This window comes from Eucalyptus grandis, chromosome 10, assembly GCF_016545825.1.
Source record: "Eucalyptus grandis isolate ANBG69807.140 chromosome 10, ASM1654582v1, whole genome shotgun sequence".
Classification (NCBI taxonomy): domain Eukaryota; kingdom Viridiplantae; phylum Streptophyta; class Magnoliopsida; order Myrtales; family Myrtaceae; genus Eucalyptus; species Eucalyptus grandis.
In genome coordinates this window covers 14,589,197-14,596,245 of record NC_052621.1, presented here as the reverse complement: position 1 = coordinate 14,596,245, position 7,049 = coordinate 14,589,197, and the positions used below count along the sequence as shown (strand labels likewise).

Here is a 7,049-nt window from a genome sequence, read left to right as displayed (position 1 = left end):
GATGCAATTATAAAAAATAGAATCTAAGAAAGTTTTTGTCTTTTTCTGAAAATAAAATTTGGAAATTTCAATTCAAAATCAAGGTTTATATAAGATCAACTGCCCTACGGTGGCTTAGCTGGATAAATGCTCCCATGACGTCTACCTAAGACGGAAGAATTCGAATCTCGTGGGTTACACGGGATCTTAAACGCGACGTCGAGTGGTAGATCCTCCGCTAGAGGCGCTAATTCATCTTGTTTACTTCCCCAACTCCACGGCAACCTCTTCTCTCTCTACTCAACTCGGCACTTCATTTCTCTCTCCTCTCTCTTCTCTCTTCTCACTATCTCCCCGTTTCCTGACCCGACGACGTTCTCTTCTCTCCCAAATAGCGCTCACTCCGACGACGGCCGCGCTCTCTCCGACGACGGCAACGCTCCCCCCAGACGACGCTTCTTCCTCCCGATGGCATTCTCTCCGCTCACTCTCGTGACCTCTGTCTGCCTGAATTCCGCTCTCTCCCGATAACCGATTGGGCTCGGCTTTCTCCGTCCCTCCCGACTGGCGGCCGAGAAGCAATGGCTCTGCTCTCTCGTCTAATCTTCCATTGACGACTCGCTTCCACTTTTTCCGCTTTGCTCAAAGCCGTCTCTCCTGAGAAGCCCTAAATCTGCGACAAGTCCCGCTTTTCAGGTTGGTTTTTTTTTTTACTGGGTTTTTATATCCGCATATTTGTTTTGGGTGAAGCTCGCCTGCTGATTGTCAAAATTTCTTGTTTTGCCACAATGTGTAGGGGTGGTTCTCTTCACTGGTCCTGTTCGATCCTCTCAGCTCAGCATGTAAGCCCCTCCTCTTCGTTCCTTTTTTTTTTTCTTTTTTTTCTTTTTCTGTTTTGTTATATCTCTTCTTTAGTTTCTCTCGGTATTCGAATTCCTTAATATTTTCTGTACTCTTTCGTGGGTCCTCGCTGGTTTTCGCTTTGTTGGTAGCATCAGATTCTTTGCTAGAAATGAAAGAATTTTTTATTTATTTAAAAATTGCGTGCCTGAGAGTTCTGCTCGGTGGAGTTTAAAATAGAGTCAAACCTTGATGGTCTTGTTTAATCGGAACTGGGGGATGGGTGTTTCACTGGTGCAATAAAGAGGGATGCAACTGCTCCACCATAGGTCCATATCTTATCAGCTTTCTGCTGAGGAGATTCTGTGAAAACTATATCTGGATCATTGGTGTTTTTCTCGATTATCGGCTTTTTGTTCAGGGATTTAGTGAAAAATATATCTGGATTATCGGTAGTTTTCTTGTTTGCCAAGAACTAACCAACCGATATTGCAGGATAACACAATGGCTTCTCTGGCAACAGCCAAAGCTGCGACTCAAATGCATCAGTCATGACAGTTGCATCAAATTGGGGGTGTTAAAGAAGTTTGAGAGGCCTCCGTCCGCAAATTTGGAGAGCCCACCTACTATAGAATGTGTAAAAAGACAGGAGAATGAATGCATGTAATTTGAAAGAGATGACGAGTATTCTAACGAGTTACTCATTAGCCATGTTTATGGCCTACCAGAATATTTCTTGCACACATGGGAAAACAAACGAACCAATTGCTGCCATCTCCGTGTCCTATGTATCCTCTGAAATGTGGCTTCTGTTTCTTCAATGTAAAAAGGATTGTTGCATAGAAGATGTGTATCTATGGGTACAAATTAGAGTATGTACCGATTGCACTGGCAGGTGAGATTCCTTGTGAGAATTCTCTGCTGAGACAAATAACTAGTCTTCTCGAAAGATTGCCAGCTATTGAATCAGGGAAATTTTAGGACGACTTTTTGATGGCAAGTATTCTGTTTAGTTTGACATGCCCTGAAGTTGAGGTTTCGTTTTTTCCTTTTTAAATTTCTTTTTATACATTAGTTGCTGAATAATTTTGATGTTCGCTTTCGAGGAGTGCAATGATACATTGTTGATTACTTACCTGGCCATGCTCGCCAATTGCTCAAGGTATGAACAAACTTTTGAATTATTTACTTTTGACATATTTTGAGTATGTCCAGGAGTCATGATTTAGGATGAAAATATTGCTCTGGACCATCTTTTGGGTTATAATGCTTGAGGATTGTGTATGTAAATCAAACCACACCAGTCATGTGCCTGAAAGCTTATCCAATGATGCGAGTTATTAGCTGAATCTGGAAGAATATATACTATAAGTTGAAATTTTCATCGGGAACAATTTGACTGAGATGACATCTCCTAGTATTTGACTTTTGTGCAATCTACTTGTTAGGAATTGCTCCTAGCAGATATGGTGTTGGGAAAACCTTCTCCAATATTTGGCCTTGAGCAACACAATGCATTTGTTCTTTCACAAGATTTCAAGTTAGTCTGTTTATAGGAAGCCTTGGAACATGATAAACCTTTGGTACGGGTCAGCTAAACTTTGGGGAAAGTAGCAAAGTCGAGAGCTTTCTTTTGTGAAATATGCTTAATTTTGGTTTGTTCGCTTTATAACTTAGAAGTTTCTATGGTGCACAGACAAATTGATAATGACTGGATTGACATTGACTTGTCAATGCGTGGGTTTGCTCTCAACATTGTGAGCTTCATTTTAGAAACTCAGATAATTCTTCTCCTTTCTGCAGCAAAATGAATGAGCTAATTGACAAATTCAACACTGCTTATGACAGACAAGTAGGAGGGGAGGAAGGACCCCTTTGTTTGAAAGATTCCTTATTTCTATCAGACCACATGGTTCTGCATCTCTCCCAGCATTGCGCTTGTGCATGATGCGAGATCATGGCTGAGACATATCAAGCAAGTTCCTTTACCGAGGCCTATACCACATAGAAGATGGGATCAGGGAGATGAAATCACAATCTAATAGAAATTCTTATATATCCCCATTTTACTGGGGTTCTCTCACTATTTGCTTGTTTTTCAAAAGGGAGTTCTTTTTCGTTGAGGGGGTCAAAGTCAACGAAGAAGGGAGTTTGTCTTTTTCTGAAGGGGTGCAGAGAGAAGGGATGTGAGAGTGGACGGGTGAGAGAAAAACAAGAGAAAAAAAGAACAGGGTCTTCTTCTTCGTGCAGCTCCTCGCCGGGTTGCCGCGCCTCCGCCCCTGCACTCGCTGCCGCTGCTGTCGACACCAGCAGCCGAAGCTCCGCCCCTGCTCACCGCGCCACCGCCGTTCCTGCAACTAGCAGCCCGAGCCCCCTCGCCGCGCCACCGTTGCAGCAACTCGAGCCGGTCGCCGCGTCCCCCGAAGTCCGTTTGCTGCTGCAACCTGCACCTCCGCGCCCCTGCTCTGCCTCGCCTCCGCCACTGCTCTGCGCCTCTGTTCGAGCTGGTCGCCGCGGCCCCGCGCCCGCCACCGTTGCAGCAATGTAAGCCGGTCGCCGCGGCCCCCGCATCTGCCACCGCTGCAGCAACCCGTAAGCACCGCCGCGCCAGCAGCTCAATCCTTCTGCTGGTCACTGCCTCCGCGCCCCTGCTGCAGCACCTGACTCCGGCTGCTCGCTGCCGCCCTGCTGCCCCTCGCCGGAGCTCCGAACGCCGGCGCCTCCGTCTGCCATCACTGCCCTCCGCCCACAGCTGCCCGTCCTCGTAAGCACCACCACACACGCCGGTACCCATTAAGCGGATTTTATTCGGTTCAAATTTGGTAGATATTATTTGTGGAATTAGGTAATTATCTTATCTAAATTCAATTTGGATATTTTATTACCTAAAACATGCTTTTCAATATCTTACGTGCATATTTAAATGATAGGTGTATTTTCAATTAGGATTTATTGCCAAAGGCGCAATTGCATGTCGACTTTTTATTCCATCTATAAGGCTTTAGATGGAATAATTAATCACGTGAGAATAAAATTGATATTTTAATTTTTAAGCTTAAGATCAATTTATTGATTTTATTAGCGAAATAATCAAATTGAATATATTGATTAGATATTGTTTCCTAATTCGAAAAATGGATAATGTCTTTGATGACCGTGAATGATTTGGTGCTTATCTTTTAATTGCTTTATTTATCCTGAAAATACAAAAAAAAAAAAAAAAAAAAAATTGCATTTGCATATCATGTAGATTACAATTAATTTTCTAGATAGAATTGCATGATAAAATAGTTAGGTACCGTTCTAATTATATTAGAATGCATGTATAAATGATATTTAGATTAGATGGTATCTTAGAATTAAATTGCATGTTAAGATAAATTTCTAAGTTAAGATATGATTTAGATTAGTCTATTTCCTAACTTAAAATATATAATATCTCACTTTAGTTAGATTTTTATTTTTAGCAATTTTTAATTACGAATTTTTATTTAAAAAACATCAAAAATATCATGCACGTGTTCATGAAATGCATGTCATTTAGTGATTGTTGTTAGGTCCATTTAATTAGAAATTGCCCGTCATTAGAATTAGGTCATTTGGTTAGATTGCATTGCACATAGATTAAATTTTATTAAACAAGAGAAAATCCTTGAAAATTTGAGTGACCGCGTGTTAATTAAGAATCACATCTAGAGCTTTTGATGTGAATTTTGAGTTAACATTACAGATACTTTCGTTGCTACAAAGTAAGTCTCATAATTTATTGCTTTTGTTAAATTAGTGGTTTGCGTACTCGCATGATCACGTCATAGTAAATTAAAATTAATTTAAGCTGCTTACAAAACATTTTTTTTCAAAATAAAAGAGAAAAGTACTAAAATGGCGTTAGAGAAATCTAGCGTAATTAAGTCCCCGAACTCACAATCTCTAGTTCGCAAGAGTAAAGTAAATCTCCCGTTACTTTATTTGGGTTTCTAATCAACCATCTAAAAATGGATTAGTGGCAACTTCTAATTAAAAATCAATTATATGTTAAGAACATGAACTACGTTGCGAATTGGTATGGGCTTGGGAGAGCGCTTGCTAAGTTTAGGCTTAGTAATCCATTAGCCAAATCCTAAGTGGTTCACTTGAGATTAAGTCGCGACACCATGATATTGTTGTTTTCCTTATTTTATAAAGTTGGGGTGTAACAATAGATAAATGACATATCATTATTGTTTCTCTATATCATTACAATGTTACCAATTCCATACTCCAATAACGGCCGCCCCTCCCTTTCTATAATTATCCATTTATTGTGCAAATGATATATCGTGACGTGAGCATCTTTGTGTCGCCATGTTTTATGCATGAATTCACCTATTTCTATAATTGTTGGATATACAAAATCCTACCAAAATACTTTTGAAGCAACGGCATTTTTTTCTTGGTGAAATATTACGAAAATATGTTTTTATTTTACAAAAGATTGCATTTTCTTCGGTTTAAGACACCTTGGATTATTGATGGAAGTATGAATTTTGCTAATTTCCTAAAAAAATCTCAAATTTTAATTTTAATGTCAATTCTACTCGAATTGGTTTTTTGTTTAAAAAAAGTTCCCAACTTTCCTGAAGGCCCCATTTCTACCCATGAGTGGCCATGCGATTATCATGTAACGCCGCAAAGTCCATAAAGGAGATTGAAAAGAGGTTTATATATACATGTAAACACCCAAGTAGGAGAGAATAAATATGACAAAAAAGAGAGCATTTTGTCTTCTTTCTTTTTTGCCCCAGAAAAGGGTGTGACCCGGTTTAAAATCAAGGTTGGACCAACCATTACTTTGATTAGTATAATAAATTCAAAGTTTTAGCAAAAGGAGTAGATGATCACCATAGATATAAAATGTGCATGCATCATAATCTTTATTTCATCCAAATGTAGTTCATTCTATCATTTGTATAGGTTTACTTGTAATTACTCGAAAGAGCACCTCTCTATTTTGTTTTGCTCTTTCTAGAAATGTTCTCCTTGGTCTTAGTCTTCATAGATATGTGGATCTAAATTCAGTTTAATTAGTTGAGTTGTAGGTTATATATGTGAATTGGATCTATAACAACTTCAATCTATATTATTATTATTTTTAAAATAACCAATGCGGATAATTGTTTAGTTTATGAAAATAAAATCGAGTTCTATTCAAAGATTTAAAAGAAAACTTCAGTTTAATTACAATTGCTGCTTCAATGAGCCATATTGACATAGCTTACGGATCAAGGGTGTTGCGGAACATGTGCATTTATACAGAAATTGATAACTAGAAAAAAAGTAGGTTCGGCTCATACTACTTGTACAAATTGTATTTAATGGCAAATGTAAACATTACTTTTACATGTAAATGCAATCGACTAATAAATTAAAAAAATAACTCGTAAAATTAAAAATAGGTGAATTTGGTTTTTTAAACAATTATGACAAAACCATTGTTCGCAAAATTGTCCAACGTAAGTTACTTTTAGAATAAGTTAGATAAGAACTCTTTAATGAATGTATAGACTAGCCCAAGGTGAATGCACTTTTAAGACCTCATATAATTGCAGCCGACTTTAAGGGCCTATTTGGCAACGTGCCAAACAGTGCCTGATTTTGATTTTTTGTTCCCAGAATCAGTCTGGGACGAGAATCGCGTTTGGTAAAAATTTTGTTCCCGAGAACAGATTGGGAAGAGAATTGAGAATAAAAAAAATATGATTCTCCGTCCAAGAATCAAAAAAAGAATCAACACAATAAAAGTCTCATTATTTCCTTCCGACATCCCGCGATTGTTGTCCACCACCGTTTGCTGCCATCCGCCGATTGCCGTCTACCGGTCCGGCGAGCTCGCCGGAGGCTCGCTAGGCTAGGGCGAGGTCTAGTGAGCTCGCCGGAGGCAAGCCCAGCCACCGGCAAGGCCGGCCTTGCCCAACCTCGACGAGGCCGGCCCGGCCACCGGTGGGGCTTGGGCGAGCCTCGCCGGTGGCCGGCGAGGCTCGCTCGGCCATCGGCGAGGCTCGCCTAGCCCCGCCCGGCCACCGGCGAGGCTCGGCCGACGAGGGCCGACCTCGCGAGGGGCAGCCGACGCTCCGGTGAGCGTCGCGGCCCTTTGGCCGGTCGGCTGGTCCGGTGGTCGGCCAAATGAAGAAGAAGAAGAATAGGAGAAAAGGGAAAAAAAAAAAGAAAAAAAGGAAAAAGGAAAAAGGTAA

The 7,049-nt window shown here is 40.3% G+C and overlaps 1 long non-coding RNA gene across 1 annotated transcript; it reads left to right on the top strand.

Annotated features, from left to right (window-relative positions):
* The first annotated feature begins 609 nt into the window (after positions 1 to 609).
* On the top strand, positions 610 to 1,393 carry LOC120289236. Its single transcript, XR_005547156.1, has 3 exons — positions 610 to 675; positions 776 to 821; positions 1,315 to 1,393. It is a non-coding gene; the product is annotated as an uncharacterized LOC120289236 (long non-coding RNA).
* The last annotated feature ends 5,656 nt before the right edge of the window (positions 1,394 to 7,049 follow it).